The sequence below is a fragment of the Macrosteles quadrilineatus genome, unplaced genomic scaffold (genome assembly GCF_028750875.1).
Source record: "Macrosteles quadrilineatus isolate MER2022 unplaced genomic scaffold, UCM_ALF_1.0 Scaffold_4__1_contigs__length_99947679, whole genome shotgun sequence".
NCBI classification, from domain to species: Eukaryota; Metazoa; Arthropoda; class Insecta; order Hemiptera; family Cicadellidae; genus Macrosteles; species Macrosteles quadrilineatus.
Window position 1 is genome coordinate 9314622 of NW_026542597.1, and position 20950 is coordinate 9335571.

General features: G+C 29.5%; 1 protein-coding gene across 1 annotated transcript in view; it reads left to right on the forward strand.

Moving 5' to 3' along the window:
• LOC128991989 (acetylcholinesterase-like) overlaps positions 1-20950 on the forward strand; it is a 347082-nt gene that overhangs the window by 180727 nt on the left and 145405 nt on the right. The window contains exon 3 of the mRNA XM_054415314.1: positions 3291-3328. The gene's annotated coding sequence lies outside the window, so the exon portion shown is untranslated. The remainder of the gene's footprint in view (positions 1-3290; positions 3329-20950) is intronic.

Sequence of the window (20950 nt, forward strand, 5' to 3'; positions counted from 1 at the left end):
TATTTGATAAGTGGTAATATTTTCAAGGATACGATGAATTTAATTGAAACATTAACAAATTAATTTTCAAAATAAAGTTAGAAAAGTTTGTATAAATTGTAAAGCTGCAAGCTGATCGTGACACAACAAATCGCCAACTTAGAAGTAAATCTCGTAAAATAAATTTAGTTGTAAAACCAAACGTTTCAATTTATACTGTGTATATTGTGGTCTAAAAATATTAATCCAACATGATGACTTATTGTAGCAAAAGTACCTAATGCAATATTTATCCAGAATTATTAAGTCATGTACACTAATAGCTAATGTACAAGAATGCTAATAGTGATTGAAAAGTTGAACAAAAATCTTTAGTAAATTTAAATCTAGTTTAGTAAAGAGATCAAGTAATAAATAACCAAACAAATAGTTACCGATGAATGTTTTTTTTACTACAGCAATTCTGTTCGTCATTTCTATTACCAAATAATGGATTTTATATTGAGACTCATTTAGTCCATTTAGAGTTTTCATTATCGGATTAAATATGATTAACGATTGGAATGAATTTCCTCACTGATTGTGAAATGCTTTAAGGTAATTGTATTTTTCAATTCCTGTTTAAAAAACAATTTTCGTAAATAGCGTTGTATAATAGTATAATTTAAAGCAATAAACATAGTTTTATCTAAAAACAATATATAATTTGTAAACTGGGATAAACTATGGACTATGAGTGAACCATGCAACACACGAAAACACAAATTATTGATTATAGAATCGTATGATATGCTTGTATAGGGTTTAGCCTAAAATATAAGGTTACGTCAATAATCGAAGTATGTTAGGTTATAAGGGAAATCATGTACGCGTAGCATTGGAGTAAAACATAGAAAATATGACGTTAAAACAAAAACCTTTACTATTTCGATGTTCTTACAATATTCTCAAACGTTAAATTAATTTTAATCAAATAAGTAAAACCAATTACTTGAAAACTATCTAAAGATTGCATCAAACTACTTAATTTCGGATTTAGGGTGAAATCAGAGTGAGATACCTAATACCTAACTGAGATGTGAATACGGTTTTGGTAGAACAAAAGTTAAACCTTGAGACAAATAATTAAGCGTGGTAAGAAAAATCACAATCTTTAAGGCTACACTTCTTCTGAAACACCAATCAAGCATGGTATATAGACTTATTGCCTGAGATCACTCTCCAATTATCAGCTGATTGCCAATTATCGTCAGAAAACTCACGATTGGTTGTGAGGAACCAGGTGGGTGTTAGAGAAAGACCAGAGGGATAATCTGCAAAACCTGCTAACTTGTTGTTTTACTTCAATCATTTAACTTGCCACCAAACCGTATTGAAATATTCAATTATAACAATGAACTATTGTGAAACAATCCATCCCTAAACGCTATTTTACATGTTAAACATTGTAAATAATTGACATATTTAAATTCTGCCAGTTAATTATATTAGTCCTGCTAAAATGCATTAGTGATAAAATCATAAATCAATGAATAAGCGCATCAAAGAGTTTCCAAAGTGCATTTAACGTGATAAAACTGAAACATATCTGCTAATGAAATTGCAGTATTCACTTGATTAAATTTTCAACAATTTGCCTTTGAAAGGAGTCAAATCAAAGACAGCATTAATTAAATACAGCTCTTTTGATGAACAGAAAATGCATATTCGAGCACAGTGTTAAATTATTCTGTCGTGTTTCAAAACCCGTTTATGATTTTTTATGAGCTTCAAGGATAAACGTTCTGCCGCAAACCATGTCGTTTTCTATGGATGATATTACTTGGGTAATACAACGGTACATATTAGATTACAGTAACAAAAAAAAATACCTTAGTCCACAAACGATAAATAATTGGTTGTTGTGTTCTTAAGAGACCCAAAATAAAAGTAGGAGGCTTAAAATAACTAGTCTGAACTAAGATTTGTAGCTGTAACCTTTTTTTCTAGAGAAAATACAAGTTATTAGTTTGGAAGAGAAGTGCATGACATCATCACGTTTGTGTTCATTTAAAAAGCTAATGTAAATTATTATTAGTTCATGGACCTTAATTTCTCGAGCAAAAAATAAAATTCAAACCAAGAATAATATAAATTGGTTGTGTGTAATTGAAATATTGTTCAGCCATAAGATAAAGAAAAAAAGAAATCAGACATTTTATTATGAAAATTATATAAAAATACTGTAAACTAGCATTCAAGCTTCAGTACTTAGGACAAATTACATTAGAAGTAACTTTGAAACACTGTTGCTAGCTATAGTCATAAAAAATATTAAGTTTTTAACCACTTTTATGTATTGCTTTAAAGTTTTATTTACGCTAGTAAAAATATAATAGATTATTAACTATCAATTAACTAAGTCCATATCACCTAAAATTTTAACATATGATCTAAGTTTTATGTCAGTCATACTACCTTGTCTGGTTCAGAATTCATACATTTTCAAATACTGAATATATTTATAGAACGTAATAAACTGAATAAGACAACATAGAACTTTATTTTCAGTGATGCGAAACGAGTTTTCTGCTGATTGGGTTATTTCACTGAATCGGATAAAGGACTAATTCATTTTACCTCTACTACAGTGCGGCTTCGCTATTTTGTAGTTTGTTCATCAAATTGTATTGTTCTAATAAACCTCATAACTACGGTCGGTATATTCGAAAAGCCGTGTGATTAATTTGTAATGGAGAAATGTATTATACTTAGAAATTACACACAACAGAGAAGATTGTCTTATTAACCATTTCAATAGTTACTAGAGCTGAATTTAATTTTAAAATACGTTTTTAAATACAATTCAATTTATTTCCACTTATAGTATAATTGTTTACCAGATTATAAATATGCAAATAAGTAATATAATTATATCTTTAAAGAAGATGTAAAAACGGAAATAGATTTCAAGTGGTATAACTTTCAAGCTTAATTGTAGTTTATTTATATTTTAGCTTACAGGCAAAGATATTTCAAATTTTCTCACTTTATACATAGCTTGTATATATTTTTCCGTATGTTAAGGCATTAATTTTTAAAGGTAAATATTTTAATAAGAATATTTAATTTTGAATCTAAAATATAACCATTGCTAAATTTGTAAGGTGATGAGTTCCAATTATTTGTATCAATTAATAAACAATATTGAAGCAGACTAGTCTACTATCCTAGTCTCCCGTCAACTTCTGTGGAGGTAAAAAACATAAAACGTGGTGTAATGTACAGTATGAGTACATATTCAATTTGGTAACCTTTTATTTGTATTCCAGGTCAATTCGGAGGATTCGTAGAACTCCAGATTGTCAAGGTAAGTTTGTATATTAATGTATCTACATACGAGTTTGTCTTTTATATTTAATTTAACATTTTTCATCAATAGTTTTGTAAAAATATGTGAAGCTTGTTCAGTTGTTTATGAATATTTTAAATAAAACAATTGTGTACTATGTCCAGCTTTAACTGCATTTTGAAACGATGGTCACCCACCGAGCTCATTGATGACCCTATGGTAATCCTGTTGTCATTCTGCAGGCTTGGTCGAAATTATTATAAAACAATTAGCAGTTCATTTCAATGAATTTCTTTCTCCCTTCTGCGTTCACTTGCTTTTTAAGGGATTATAACTTACAAGGTTTAATTATAATACAATTACTATCATATGAACTTTGTTTCTCCAAAAGCATAAGTAAAACTGACTAACTAAAAGAACTATTCTTACTAAAGGAAATATTCCTTTTACAATCACGCCTTTTTAGAAAATTGCTTATGCAGATTTTCCGTTCGTTTTAGGTAAAAGTTTGATAATTAATATAATCACCTTAACTACTACGTTACTATATTAAGCTAATTTGATTTCTATTTAAATAGTAACACACCAATTTTGTATTTTTCATCGATTGTACTTCTATTTTTTTGTTGTTTTTTTTTTATTTATTTAACAACTAAAGGAACAAATCTCAGAGAGGCATTGAAAGGTTCAAAGCTTCAAACGAAGTTACGTGATTATTTCATAAATGATTAAGTTAATCCAACATCAACTGATTTGCATCCGATCTTATTAACGATTTAAGTTCAAACGAAGATGTATTGTTCAACTTTGCTTTATGGATTAACCTTTTCAATCCTAAAATCTAAGTTTGTAGTGCTAAAATTACTATACACGAGTTGAAAATATTTAAACAATATTCTATTTATTTATATGCACACAAAAATTGTAAATGACATAATGCAATAAAATAATTTACCTCTAAAAAGAAATCTAACCATTTTATGTGCTCTATGATGCCTGTTATAAAAAGAATGCCCCTCAACCTATAAATAAACTGAGATCAGAATTGAGATACATTTTAATGATAATAAGACAAATATATTCATGGATGTTTTGTATTACTAAATGAATTGGAGGATATAATACGGAATAACTGTTCATTGAAATTCTCTACTCTAGTCATAACTGTATTTTGCTCTTACGTATTAAAGATGATAATACCTTTTAAGCGTGTCAAACAACCTTTAAAAAATTGAAATGAAAAATTATCCATCCTTTATCAAAAATTAGTTTATTCATAATCACCAATAGGTTTAAAAAAATAACTTACGATAAATGAACCTCGAACATCCTAGTGGTTTGAAACTAATTGACTGTAAGTATTACAAATATAAACTTAATTTTTCTTCGTATGTTTTATAATCGGTTTTATTTAAGGTCATATTAAAAAAAAATTAAGATGGTAAGAACGAATGTTTTATAAAGCATTCAAAAGAGAATACATACAAAAAATAACCAAGTTAAAAGGGCCATCTACCCAAAAATTAAAATAAGCCTAATTTATTTGTATTATAATACTTGTATGACTAAAAGTTTAGTGCGACTAAAGAAAAAAATTGATGAAATTAAAATGCTTTGTACGTCTGATAATTCATAGGTGATTTATAAAGTCCGTTATGAAGAATATAAAGGGATTCTTAAACATAAACTGGTAAAACCATAGTATTAATTTGTATAGAAATTTAGGACTAATTTTTTTATGTGAGTGCAATACGGGAAATAAAAAAAAAGTAAGTGATAACTTATGGGATATCTACTAAAAAAAAAAAAAAACACAACGCAATACGAGTGAAATGAAAGAGAAGCACACACGGTACCTACTTTTGTGAATGTGTTATTTTAAAACGTCCTGTTGCCCTTTCCATTGTGACTTTTGAAGTTGATCTTTTGTCTTCGTGTTTTTATACACTAACTCGCTGGTGGTGTTTCTAAGCACAAAAGGTTCTTTCATTCTATAGCGGGAAGCGGCCAGACTGAAATAACATATAAAATGTGTCTAACGGCTTTTTGGTTTGGACCAGTTTTTCAATCCTTTTAATGCAAAAATTGAGAGGTGTTTAGAATTCAGTTTCTTTTGGAAATTTATTTTTTAAGGAAGTATTACTTTCTAAATTATGAAAATTAATTATTGAATTGTAAACTAGCTATTATATATAATATTTAAACCAGATTATTATGTGTTTATTTTATTAAAAACTTCTGCCTATTACTAAGAAAATATTTAAATATTGGAATTTATCAGATTCTAATAATAAATAAATAAATGTTCTAATATTACTGTCTACCAATAAATGACGTAATGTTATTAAGACTAAATAAATGATCTAAACTGACATTGTAAAATGATTATACACCTTCGGTGAAGATTAATAAATGAATCTGAAATGGAAGACCAAGCAATTGCATTTTTGAATATAAATTCTGTAAATTATTTTTGTGTGATATAATTCATGAATCTGACATTGTTTGCAAGATTTAAAGCGAATTAAAGGAAAGTAGTTATTACCGTAGGTGCCGTGGCAAGGCCTAGATCCGAGAACATGTTACCCTTCACAAAAATTGCCAATTTTAATCAAAACCATGGTGTAGAACTTAAAATATTGTCAAATGTAGCGTTCTTGTTCGATTAAAAGTTAAAGAGAACATTCCTAAAAACGTTACATTACAAATACTATGTTATTCTTATAACGATAAAGCAAGCCGTTGTAGTTAGTAATTAGTAGTAATTCGGTAAATGTTATACTTTAATTTGAACCTGCAGCAGCAAACCTAAGTATCGTTAAACCGTATTTTATTTATATGGGGAATAAGTCTGATATATTTAAGGAAATGTTTAGTAAAATTTCAATCAGTCAAATACAAATTGGCTTAGTGAAGCAGTGAGAAGGTTTGCTATGTCAGGGGTATTTATTTGTCTTAAAACCTTGTTGTATAGAATAAGCTTAGTATTCTATAGACAAGTTTAAAATCAATCAAGTTAAATTCAAACTTTTAGCCACTTCTTAAACTTTCCTGTGATAAACTCATTTTTGCCGATAAAGTTTTAATGACTTACCCAGATGTTCATTGGATGGATTTTATCTTAAAAAATCGTTGATAAAAACATTATTTATTAAGGTTTCAATAATTTGTATGACATTTTTAAACATTCTTTGTTTTATTAAAATGTTCTTTTTGAAAATGAACATATTGTTAGGTAGGTAATATAAGGTAGCATACAACCATGCTAAGGCAAATATATCTAATCATCCGGTAAGATGTTTTTTACACATGCAATGAGGTTAAAGCAATCATTAAAAACATTCTTTTTAACTAATTCCAGCCAAATGATGGACAATTTCAGTATTTTTGCGTTTGTCGGGTTAATGTGGACATGATGCTATTTACATCTGGTATGAACCAGAAAAGTAAGCCGCAATATTTACGTTCATTTTACATTTTAATATAAAAAACCTTTTTAGCATTATTATCAGTTTTATTTTATTGATTGTTAGTGTTAATTTTATTGGAAGGCAAAAATGAATAACCGGAATTAATAATTTATGACCATGACCTTTATCAGACAACTTTTACATTAAGTAATAACACAAGTAATATAACTAATAGATACAAATATATAGTATAGTAGTGTATAGTATAACTCGATTGGGTTTTACTAATAAAAGTTCTTAAAAAAATAAACTACATAGAGATAGCGCAGTATCCAGCAATAGAGTCATCGTACAAACCTATTGGTTTTAGAGATTAATCATAATTTGTAGCAGGATCCTACCACCAAAGCCTACCTTTCATAAACCATTTTAAGTATCTATCGGAAATATATTAAAAACTATGCCTACTTTTGTTTTATATATCCATAAAGTTCTATATTTATACACACATGTTTGTATCCAACTTAAGAATACTGTCCAATAAATAAACATTATTCTGTAACATATTGTCCCATTATTTACACTAGCCTAAAAAATGTTTAAATAGTCCGCCAAAATTGTGTTAGTATAAATTAACCCCATTGGAATATTAATTACAAAATAACCTAGCCTATATTAAACTAAATAAATATTACTTTAAATGATTGAATAGCTCTATCTATAGTTTAGAAATGGTTAAACGGAATATGACTATTTTCCTAAGACATGTTAAAGCTATCTCGCCGTAAGATGTTTTATTTTATCAATCACGTTTCATATGTTAGTTTTTTAATGAAAATTATGGTAAATTACGGTTTAATCATAAATCCCATGTACGTGCGAGATTGAAAAAGTTATGGAAACCTTAGAAAAACAGCACTTTACATCTTTTGAAAAGAACAAACCATTACAATTAATGCCATTTCATCAAATTGATTAATTTCAGAAACTTAAAACAATTTGAAATCTTATTTAAAAACTAAGATATGAAATGTTTATGTTATGAAATATTCATCATTTGAAACAAAGCAGTTCTATTTCAACAATGTACTGGAGTTGAGAGTTGAAATAGTTTCATTTGTGACCAGTAGATGTGTTTCTACACTGAACCAATCTACAAATTTCCTCTGATGTAGCTCTATTGAGCGAGATTCAACATTTTTCAAAACACTATAAAAATTATTTAATCGTCCTTTAAAACAAATGTGGTTATTTGTAATGAAACTAAAAGCTACCCAGAGAAGAATTGCATCCGCTAATATAAGCTCCAAGTGTTCTCTGATACCAAATATGAGCTTATAAAGTTTATAACTTTATTTACCAATTCAACCCACACAAGGGCAATATTTGTATTGTGTTCACATAAAAAATAAAAAATAAACTTATCCCTGATGTACATATTTTTGTGCTGCGGTTTGCTTGCGCCAGTAGACTATTCTGAACCTACGTAACAACCCCATTATCGTAATGATGGCTATTGAGTCCAATCTAAGTTTTCTTATTCCAGCTCCCTTTAGAATATTAAATTAGGTCATTTTGAGGAAATAACCGCAATGGGGGAGATCTTAATTTTTTGGCAAAGATTCCAATATATCTTCTTTGCAAAATATGAGTATTCAAAATACTTTTACATGAATCGGTAATTTATATAACATTCGGTTTGTATGTTAAAATATTTTACGAACATTAATCAGAGTAATTTTAGTTGACTAAAACGTTACATTTGTTATTCCTAAAAATTCATTTTCGAGTAGATAAGTATCGTACAGTGAATATTAATTTATGATGTAATAATATATTTAAAAGGGTTCAAATAAAAGTATGGTGCTGTCAGTTAAAACTGTTCAAAAAACGTAAAGCTACTTATAAAAGTAGCTCAAAATATATACATGATACCCAAAATACAAGTACATTTAAAATAACATTGTTACATTATGTCAATTTAGTTTGAACTTACATAAAAATGGTTGTCATGTTTGAAACGTAGCGTTCGGAGATAATGATATCCGTTTAATGATACTAATTTGCCATTTCTCAGTGAATGTTTAAAATTATGATGAGTTCTAGAGTTTCACATAGAATAATTTTAAACTCTTTTTTTATCTAAAATATCTATTTCCACTAATTGGGCTAATTATTGTGAATTACTGTAGTTTCATGCCACATTGTCTATGGTAGTTATCAAACAAAAATCGATTGAAAACTCTCTTTTGAGATGAATTGTTAACGAGCTGTACTATCATGATAAACAGTAATAACATTTTACTGCAGGTTCATGTCAGAATATTGTATTCCAATTTTACCAACTATGAATGTATTATAAATCTGTAAGCAATAAACGAGTATTAAGATATGAAATGTTTTTTTATAAAATCATGCTATCTAATGCAGTAAGGACTTATGGATATATAACAACTTAATATTTGTTATCTGTTCAACATACCTTAACTTTAACTTAGTAAAAACCCCTGACTATGCCAGACATCACTGGTTTGGGCCTTGTAACCTACATTATATATTTTACTGTGGTTACTTCTTGAGTGGCTTGCCTAGTTGACGTAATGGTATATAGTTTGTTTTTATTACTTTACAGTAATAGGTTCAAACAAACATGTCTTTAGACGAGGCTTTCTGTAATTACCCTTATTAAGACTCAAATAAAATGTACAACAATTCTATACCTTTTTACCAAATCGATGGTGCTTTACTTACACACATTACTTCACTAATGACATTTAGTGTTATGAGGGGCAATTCTAAATGCCATTACAACGGGTTGTTCACAACGGGTTGATCTTTAATTTAAATTAATAGAGTATTCAACTTAATTAAATCAATTTAAATATTTTATATATCTAATATGTTTTGAAAAAATAAAAATGTAAACTCCAGAAGAATTGTTTTAAATTTTAATCTGCCTTACGCAATACATAATCCTCAAAGTCTTGTATTGTTGGTAAAATTATAACTTTGGACATTCAAGAAAGCTCCCAAGCTACACTCAGTCTTATAATGGCAGCTGGAACAAGAAAACTTAGATTGGACTCAGTAACCACCATTACTTGATATGACTACTTTGTAAGTTTAGGGATTATTCAATTCAACTAGTTGCTTCTTTTATCTAGGTTAAGTTGTAAATTAGTGATAAAACATAGTAAATTACTTATATCGGTTAATATCCTGATAATTAGACCAATTCGTATATACCAAGGAAAAAATGTGGTTCGGATTCCACGATAAACTGTAGGTCCCTTAGTTGCCATTAGCTGTTTGGGCTATTAATTAACAGCTGTGTCTAAGGAATGTCGGCCTTAGTCACTAACAAGACTACAAGATCGCGCCACTCATCCTACACTCATCTTCATTCATACTTGGCTTAAAATACCTACATTGTATGGTCACCATTTCATAAGAAAGTATAAAAAGTATTTTATAATTACATCAATTTTTTTATTGGCATTTTTGAATTCAAGGTTTTATTACTTAAATAAAAACAAATAACAATAAAACTATATTTTTCTGTTATTTAAATATTTTTGAAATAGGATATCACGGGTAAATATAATAACGGCTTAGTTTGTGTAAAACAAACAGATAAATTTTAATTTGAACTAAGGTATAAGCTTTGTTCCATAGCCTACTCCAATATATTCAATATACAGTTCAACGAATGCCATTAATGATTGCAATACAATTTTATCATCCCAAGAACAATACCAATTGGGGTGTATTGAGTGTCAATACTGTATTCTGAAACGACACAGCGCTGTTTAAACAATGTAATAGCTTTTTGCGGTTTAATGGTCCCGTTTGCCATTCAATGTGTTTTGACTGTCAAAATCAACTACTGTCCTTTGAGGTATATTAAATGTTTTTTGTTATTTATTGAATTTTAATTGGGATCTGTAATAACAACAGTATTGATCGTTGCAGCCCATATTGATTTAATTGTTGTCATTGTTTAGTCAATATAAACAGATAACTAGAACTAGAGCATAGAGTTGAGAAATACCAAAATGTTTAGTGAGTCGGTGGCTCAGTCGTCGGTAGCGTCACCGACTTCGGACCTAAGGCGTGATGTCATTGATTCGGATCCTGGTCACTGTCACTATTTTATTTTAGTACATTTCACCTTTATACTGTACCAGCTCACCCCTTGCTTTGCTGGATATGTTCCATGCATAGGTCCAGGTGAACAGGCAAATGCAAGGTTAAAAGAGGCTACCAACATCTAAAATATATATCTATATTAAATATACAGGGTTGCTGAAAATTCACTTGCACCCCACCTTAACCTTTTTACTATTTGAGATATTTGAAATCTGTTTTGCGGCAACTTCTTAGATATGAGGGCCTACAATTTTGATGACTGATTTTTCAAATCTTACCCTTAGAGGTATTGTGGGCAGGGGTAGCTCACAACTTTCAAAATGGAAGAATATTCATCTTGTATATCATTTTTAAGGTCTTGACTAAAATAAATAATTTACATAAATAAAACAAATATCGGACCAATAATAACAAAATGGCGCCCTAAAACTATTCAAATCCAATCAGTCTGATTCAAATCCCACAAGGGTGGCTGATAAATAGCCTGCCCCCCCCTTAACTTTTCAAAATATTCTAAATCAGTTTGTATTCCTGTTGTTTGTAGGGTTTTGTATTAGTCTATTTGTTCTACCCAAACCTAGGTCTTACCATGAGACCTACGGTAAATACTGTAGCTTATACCCTACAAATATGGACAATTCACTAGTAAATTCTAGTAGGGCTGATACAGTATTGTTCAATTTGTAGTTTGAAAAAGATAGAGATTTAGTTATAGAGTTCAGATGAAACTAATTCCAAGTATTTCTAATTTACTTTATTTCTAATGTGATACAGTTAAAAACATAAATTTGGTTAAGTAACAAAATGTTTAGTTAAAAAATTTTACTCGCGTTTATTGCTGTAAAATTTAATAAATTATATCGTCTTGAATTTAATTTAATTTCTTGTAATGTTGCCATATAGAACATGATGAAATTGCTAAACTATTATTATGTAACATAGGAAAATAAAACTTTATTTAATCGAAAAACATTATAATAATAAAAAATTGTTTCATGTAATTTTGTAAACTTTGCAAGGCAGTTGGACGTAAAATGGAAGTTGGAAACTTGAATTAATCCAAGCAACCATCGTTATTTTAATAGGCGCCTAACAAGATCCTTTTAACACTTTTAATCATCATTCTTTACCTTTCGAGGGTCTAAATTTAAACTTATGCTAGTTAGTTCTGAAGGCAAGTTTCAAATTAATTTAAATATGGAGATACCTTAAATTTAAGTTATGAAATAACTAACCGTTGTCTTTGTTATACAGTACTTTTTTCAAGACGCTTAGCCATATAGTTGTAACCATTGAGAATTGTACATATTCAGTTAAGCCCAAAAACATTAAAAATGCTTGTTAACTAGTAACAAACAAATATATGGTCATTTAATGGAGGTTTGTTGATGTCGTTACTGTGACAGCCCAATACTTAAATTTCATTAAATACTAAAATATGGATGATTGAAGACCTCAAACTTGGCATAGAGCTACAATAAAGATATCAATATCACTGGAGTAAAATTCATCTTCAAGAGCTATTATCTCTTATTGTAATGCAATCTAATTGTTTCCGGTGTTGTTTTAATACCGGTTTAGGTACAAAAACCATCAGTTATTGTTTCTGTTTCATGCGACACACGATATGCTACCATTTAGAGCAAACGAATCTTATACTAAAGTATAATATCCACTATTTCAATATTAAAGTCAGTAATGGATTTTCTTTTTGTATAGGGACCAAAGAATTTCCTAGCGATTTTTCATCGAATATTAAATTAGTTACGAAAGCCCATTCCAGAAAAATTTATTTACCGTGAATCTAAGAAATGTATTTATTTGACCAATGAATGGATCACCAATTGGCAAGATTACAATGTATTCCGTACCGAATTAAAAGTACTATCCAATTGTTATTTACTATCTTTGAGACGCACAAAAAGACCAAACTCGAGACATAAAAGAGACCGAGAGTTATAAATGTCACCGGACTGGAATTTCGAATAGATGAACCGAACATTAAGTCCCCAAAGTTGGTCCTTACAGAAAGTTCGAATATACGTCCCCAACAGAAATCCCAACTAAATGTCCATTACAGGAGTTCATATAGTAAATCGTTTAATATATTTTTTCGCTTAATATACAATTGATATAACAAAAATTTTGGAAATTTAAAAAAACCTTGTAGTTTCTTGTCGTTTGGGGAGATAATTAAGAAAACAACTACATTGGTCAAATTTATTATAAATTTCAGCTTTTTAATAGTTATTTTATAAAAAAAATTGTCATGGTTGTGCTAAGATCAAAAACCGTCTCGTTTTCACTATTTAAAGACAGATTTTTATTTATTTTTTGTCAAAACATTAACCTAAATTTTAAAGGCACATTGATGCTCTAAAAGGCACTATTAAATGGCTGGAACTACTATAGTAGATATTATGCAAATTTGAGGCTGTGTCAAGTCTCGCGGATAGTATTACAATACCGCATTGCGGCTTACATTGTACCACTCTACAGTAAGAGTTGCAACGTTTAACCAATCCGATAATGAGTCACTATTGAAATTACAATATCATACTTAATGACAAGACTTTGACTTTTATATTAGGTAAGTTTTATGTTGTGAGTTAGTCACTGCCTTAAACTCCTACCCAAAATAATTAACATGTTGCCAATAATTAAGTAGATAATGCATTACAAACTATCTGTTGAATAAAAACCCGGTTATTTCATGAAGTAAAACAGTACCGGTTGCAGAGATAGTTGAATTGTAAAACAACCGTAGTGTGTCCCTTTATTCCTGCCTACCTATATTTACCTAGTATGCCTGTTTTAAAAGAAAATGGAAAATTGGAACAATTTAATATAAAAATAATGAAGACATAGCTACATATGTGTAAACTGAATTAATTTCCTACTAACTAGCTAACAATACTTAATAGTCAGGTATTAAAAGTAGTTTTACCATACGAAACCAAGTTAATACCTAGCAAAATATGAAAACATGATTAAAAGTTCACATAATATATTAAATACAAATCATTACTTCTTATAGAGTATATTCGCTTCATAAAATATGATGATATTTTTTTTTTATTATTTTACTATGACTTAAGAATGTCATATTCATGTAGCCCATTTATTTACCAACAAAAGCCACCATAACTGGAATTAACTTAAGGTGTAAAGCCTTGTAACAAAAAGAAACTTTTATGTCTTATCCAAACTTAGCCTAGAAAGATTAAGAAGGAGTGAGAAAATAAGATTGAAGGAATGACATTATTACAAAAGTTTAAATATATTCATGAAATGTTTTTAAGATATTCTAATTTAGTGTTTCAAATCTTTGGCTTAAGAAAAACGAAATTGTCATTAGTTGAAATGTTGTCTATAAAATCATTTATTACTTTCCTAGAATTGTTTACTTTAATTCACATAACATCCAGTATATGAAGAGAGTATAATTCGTATAAAGAGATTACTTAACTCTCTCAATACGTCATAGATCATAGCGACTGCCACTTGACCTTACGAAAACATTACCAATTAAAATGGGGCACTACTGGGTAATTTTAACATACTAATTACAAGAATAAAAAAGGGTTAGTATAGAATGGAGTAAACTGTTTTTTTGTAGATTTGTTTATTACTAAAATTAGCTGAAATTAGCTGGTATTAGCTGGTATTTTGTTAAAACCCGTCCATTAAAATCCTAATTATTAAGGATATCTTAATCCAGTTTCAATGCATCAAAACCAACTGATGTTTTACGAGATCGAACCCTGGTACGGGCTAGTCATCAGTGGTCTTCCTCCAGCTATCGATAAACATAACAATTAATTGTAAAAGCGCCCATCTACCAATGAAGATGTAATTTAGAATGATTGGGGCATATTACAGTCAATGTATTGTTATAAAATGTAGTCTATAAAGATCCATCTTGTTTTTTTTTTGGGAAGATTTCCGCATTATGATCTCCAATATGATAAGAAGTTAATCCTGTTTGCATGTTTCCTTATACTTGAATGGAAAAACTCATTTAAAAGATTTTAATTATCACCATCTTTGAGGCTACACATATATTTCGCAACTGCGTTTCGTACAAAGATTTAAACAAATATTAGTTTGAACAAAATTAAAAATGTTTTCAAAGTTATTTTGTCAAGTACATTAAACATTCATTGGATTAATTCGTATTTCTGTAATCATACAAATTCCGTTTTGAACTGTTCATACATGTAAGCTACTCAGTGTGAACCCATTGACTTAGCAATAGCAACAATAGCATCAAACGGCGAACCTTGCAGCAATCTGCTTACCTAAGGTAGAATCGCTTTGTCCCTTGAGTCAATCGGTTTAAGGCAATGACCTAAAGCTGGGTGTTGCCAGTAGTAAGCAGGTTGGTTAGAAAAAGGTTTAGCAATCATATTGGTGTAGCAAGTCAATGACATAAGTTAAGTATACAATAGATGTTCTGTATTTAATATATTTTATCAAACCTTTTTTTTAATATACAATAACAAAAATTGAAATAGGGGGATTCACTTTAAAAATTCGTGGGCTAGAATCTTGCCAATTGCTTATAACGTTCATTATCTGATAATGTAGTCATTCTTTAGGCATAGTAAGGTGATCCTACATCCCATTAAGTTAAGTGCCTTGCCCTTAGGCGAGTTTTAATAGAAAAACTGATATTTTTAGAGGAAGTTTTAAATCAAGACCTTTCATTAAATAGTTATGTGGTTGATAAGTGTACGGCTTTTGTTTTTCTCAAAAGTTCAGGTCCTTTCTAGCTTTATATAAGGTTGCATTGAGGAGTTAGTAATAAAGCCAACAGAAAAAATGGGCACAAATTCGTAAATTCTGGATGGTAACAAAAACTAGAGAATTAAATAGAATATAGCTCTCCAACGTAAGCCTTATAACATATGCTCGTATACGTTTAAACTAAGAACTGAATAATCCTGGAAGAAAAACGCAGGCTTAAATTCGTTAGGACACAGTAAATAAGGCAGAACTTTGTAAGTAGGGCTTAATGGCCTTGGTTGTGATACATTGCAGGGTCATTATTTTAACGTCTTCCTGCGTCTCAAAAACTTTTGGATTATGTTTTAAGTGAGTCGTAACCCTCTTTAAACGTCAGAACCTAAAAGATTAATCCCTTATAGTTTAATATAGACAAATAGTTCATCAAAGATAGTTATGAAATAATACAACAGTGCTTTCGGTGCATTGGAACACTATAGTTTTATAATTGGATATGTGTCCTTCTGAATTACTCAATCAGAACTTATGAAAAATCCACATACTTTTTAAATTTCAAAATGCAGGTTTATGTATGCGAATTACAGTTAAGTATTTACATGAAGTCTATCTTGCAACGATCTACGAGCAATATAAATGACTTTGGTTCCCGGTGTAGAGAGTGTGCATGTAAACTGCCTTATGTAGCGAACCTGCATTTTTATTGAACCCCTAAGAAAAGAAGTATTCATTTAAGAGCCAATATTGAACTAACTCTTTAATAATTCGTATTTAATGTTATTGACAGTTTAATAAAACATGTATAAAAATGTATTATTAAATATAAACTGCCAAGATGATGCTTTGATGATGACTATATCAAAATTTAATTTTATCTTTTAGCTGTTAGATTACATTAGCTCAGAAATAAATACAAATCTAAAAACTACCAGACTCTGTAATTTAAGAGGAACCGTTCTGGCAAATTAAAATCAAATAAATATTTATTGTACAATAGTGAAACAGTAGCAGTTTTACAATAAAAAATATACAAAGTTATAAAAAGAAATATATTAAATGTATTTTTTTACATTATAATTTTAATATCATAACATATAAAAAAAACCAAAGAAACGTAAAACAGAAAAAAATGCTCTTATAAAATAACATTAGGCACAATAAAACGAAATTTTGTTTTTGAAGATAATTTCAAAAGCACATAATATCACCATTAAAAATTAAAAAGATAAATTTTAAGAAAAATCAAAACAAATGATTTTTCTTATATTCTTTGGGAATTGATAAAACTACAAGAGATGAATTTCCACCTAGGAGGTATCTTTGGCAGGAAACACATCGAGTCGCCGCAAATTGCTCATTCCCCAATACAAAACGCATCAGCGCCATCGGCGGCTTGCCACAACCGTATATCTCTATTGCAACTGGGAATACGTTTGTTTATGCCAACGATATAGATTATTGCGTTTACTCGTATTTTCAAAACTTACGTACATTTTATAATAACAATTAGTATGTTAAATAAAATATGTATGTACTCTCAAATAAAAGACATTTACGTTGAAGGTAATACTTTGAAAGTAAGTTTTTCTTCGTTAAATCATTTTCTTGTAAAGTATAAACCATTTAGTATTTCCATCACTTTAGCACAATGTTAGTGTCAGTAAAAGTTAATTTGTTGACAATGTCAATTCTTACAAACCAAGTAATTTTGTTTTTATCAAAGACTGACCACTGACCAGATACCGTTCAGTGATAGTTTTAAGGATTTAACACTATTTACATAAAGGTTTATTATTGTTAAAACATTTGGGTATACATTTTTCTGTGGAGAAATTTTGCTGATAATTGCTGACATACGTGCAAGATTAATGGAGTTTAAGAGAAAAACAATAACTGATTAAACACTACAAACGATATTTTAACTAGTTATGGTTAGTATAGTTAAAATTAAGAGAGAATGATACTATCACAATTTTACCATAGTAAAACGCATAGGCCTATACACCATAAAAATATTAATTGCAGGGACACATGCCCGGTGCCCAGTATTTAGGTATGTTGCTTTCCACAAAATACACTGTCTTTAGTACAGTACTGTTCTAGTACCTTAAAAAATAGTTTACGTGAAATGATCAAAAGAATTTGTGTTACGTGCTGCATGATTCCCAAAAATTAATTGAATAAAAATTAAATTATTATGTTATAAAAGAACTCATCATAAAACTAGGCCATAATATGTGAAGATTATACTGTATAACAAACATAATGTGTAACAATGCTTTGGGAGTCTGAGCTCTAGTTTTGAAGTTTTCATTACAGTGCGTCTGCACTGAGACAATTCATGAATACATTATAAATAGATCCTTTTTTGTCACAATTGGGTTTTCCCCGAAAGAGATATTTCTGCGAATCTACAAACTTTTATCGGAAAGTAAATAAAATAGTCTAATAACACTTAAAACATGCGTATATTTACTTACAATATGATAAATAGATTCTTCCATAAGTAAAGAAATGGTGATTGTATTGCATAATTATTGAATATTTTCCTGTCAAGAACTGACTTTTTGTGTTAATAATAAACGTTAAGTCAAAACAAATAAATATAAATAAATATTTCAATCTCAATCACCGATGACAGCTGGGTACAGTACAGAACAGTCAACATCTTAAAAATATCTATAGAATTGAATCATAATCCTCTAGGTAAAAAGCATATTGATATTATTCTAGAAAATGTTCAACGAAAACATAAAGTACAAATTAAACACTGGTACCAAAGGTGATCAGTTAAAGCAGTACAGTCATTCAAAACTTTATACACTTCACAGCAAATTAACACGTTAGTTTACATGGTTAAATTTTAAGCCTTACAGAGCAGCTGATGTCGGGTCACATGTGACTAATGCAAGCCAAAAGTAATTCTGACGACAAAGGGCAGCAAATCCAGGAAGACGTTTAGCCAAAATAATGTTCCAAGTTGGGGAATAGTTGGCAAGTTTGGCCCAACTCACATTTATATCCTTGTTACGGCTCTAGAGGACCGATCATAACTTCAATAATGGCTATATTTCTTAGCTACACGTATGAAAAGTAAATTTGTTAAAGTATATAATAAGTCAACATCATATTTATCTGATGAAACTGAAAATAGACCCATTTCGTAACCAAGTACACTGTTTGGAGTAAATAGCTATAATATAAATGTAAACGACAACATTTACCACAAATCTTTTATCCAAAGATTTGAAAAGGAATCTGGTTTACTAGGATAGGATAAACTCGATTCCTGTGGTGAATTTACAACATACCAAACCGCATTGCAAACTTTATTCATGTAGAAGTTTAACTTTCCATATAGTACACTCAGTGATAATTTTTTACAATAAAAATTGCATTAGCATTAGGACTAATCATTGGCTGTAAAATGAGTATAACCTTTCTGTGATAAGATCCTATTACTTTATTATTATTGCTATAAGATGCCCAAGTTCAATATATTACGATCACATGAATAGTGAATGTTAAAGTACATTTCAGTCTTTTCCAAGCATAATCTTTTAAATTCATTATCAATCATTGACTCTAAGGAAATAACACATTTCTGGTATTTATTCGTGTATTTGTTATCTATCAAGTTAATTATTGATTACAGTTTTAAACTTCAAAAAATTACTCAAATTAGCTTGAACGGCATTTTTAATTTGAAAAACATCAAAACACAAAGTAAATTAAACATCATGAGAACTAAAAGTTGTTGTTGTAATTGATGCTTGTAGTTCGTGCTTCTATAACTTCTGATAAACAAACAATTGGTAAACTAGACGGAGTGTATGTATGCAGTCCAAAGCATGTATTAAATCGATCGCAGTTGAAGTAGTTGTTATGTAAATCGACGAAACACCGAGTATTGTTAGCATAACAATATGCACTGATGACATTCACGTCAACCGTTTTCATGCTGTGCATACATTCTTTGCATACATCATGAATCGAAGATGAAGGTTACTAAACAACAAACATAGTATCTTACATGTATTACGGGGAAACGCCCTAGCTATAAACTAATACTTTATTAGTTTGACTATGAAACATATTGATATGTTAATAGCTCGTTGATGAATTAGGCCTACACAAAGAGTCATGCAACTAAAAAAGTGAATTTTTTTAGTAAACAATGTTCGTACTAATCAATATACGAATTGACTTATTTTTCTAAAACATTTAATTTACTTCAATACATCAGAAAAAAACTAGAACAAAACATGACTTTCAAAATTGATATATTTTTTACGAACAAGTCATATTCCCCTAGACCATCATTTTTTATATTTAACGAAATAAACCCGTGTGTTAATAGTTAGTGAAGACAAGCAATAAAATAAATTAATGTGTTTGTGTGTTTTTCACCTAAGTGTTTATGTAAAGTGTATAGTGTCCATTTTATTCAAATCTTTAAATTCATAAAGAAAATTGAAGATTAAACTTTTTATGGGTATAACGTCATGTAAAAAATCATGCCATCTTTTTCGACTTGTCAACATTAATAGTTTACGGTGTTATGGTATATTGTATTAAGTTTGGCGTATTTTATGCCTAGGTTAAAAAAAATATTTGTAATTACGAAACCAAGAACTAATATGCGGCAAACAAACGCTCATCAAACAGATATGTAAAGGACCCCGGAAATAGGAAAAAAATATATATTGGCATTAACCATGTGCACACAGGTACTGATTCTTCAAAAGGTAAATACAACAAAAAATACGCACAAATGGCAACAATAGACAAGTACACAGTAGTTATCCAAATTCAACAATGGTAACAATGGTATCAAAAGCGGTGGCTACATTCGACAAAGGCATTGATTGCTCAGCCTCTTGAATAGGTGAAACCAACAAAGTTATCTATTACTGACACTCAAAGTCCAAGTGAATGTAGAATAAATTAGGTTTTTATTGGCCAAATGCTACGTTGAAATGTTAGATATCTACACTTAAATATTTGTTGGTCTAAAACATTGACTAGGCGGTTCTGACATATTAGTCCACTTGTAAAACACATTGTAAACTTGCATTAAAAATATCGTTACCAAGTGCAATATTTGTTGATTTATTTCCAAGCATTTTTGTGAATAAATTACGTTAAGTGTCCTAAAACATATACAAAAGTAAGGACAATTTATTTGCCACTCCTCAGCCTGCAAACTACCTGATTTCCTTGAACTCCACATCTCACAGTCAAACATTCTTGAGTTCTTGACCACATGATAGTTTTGGTTTACTTTATGTACTTTGGCTTGAATTATTTATTTGATGTAAGTGTATTGATATAG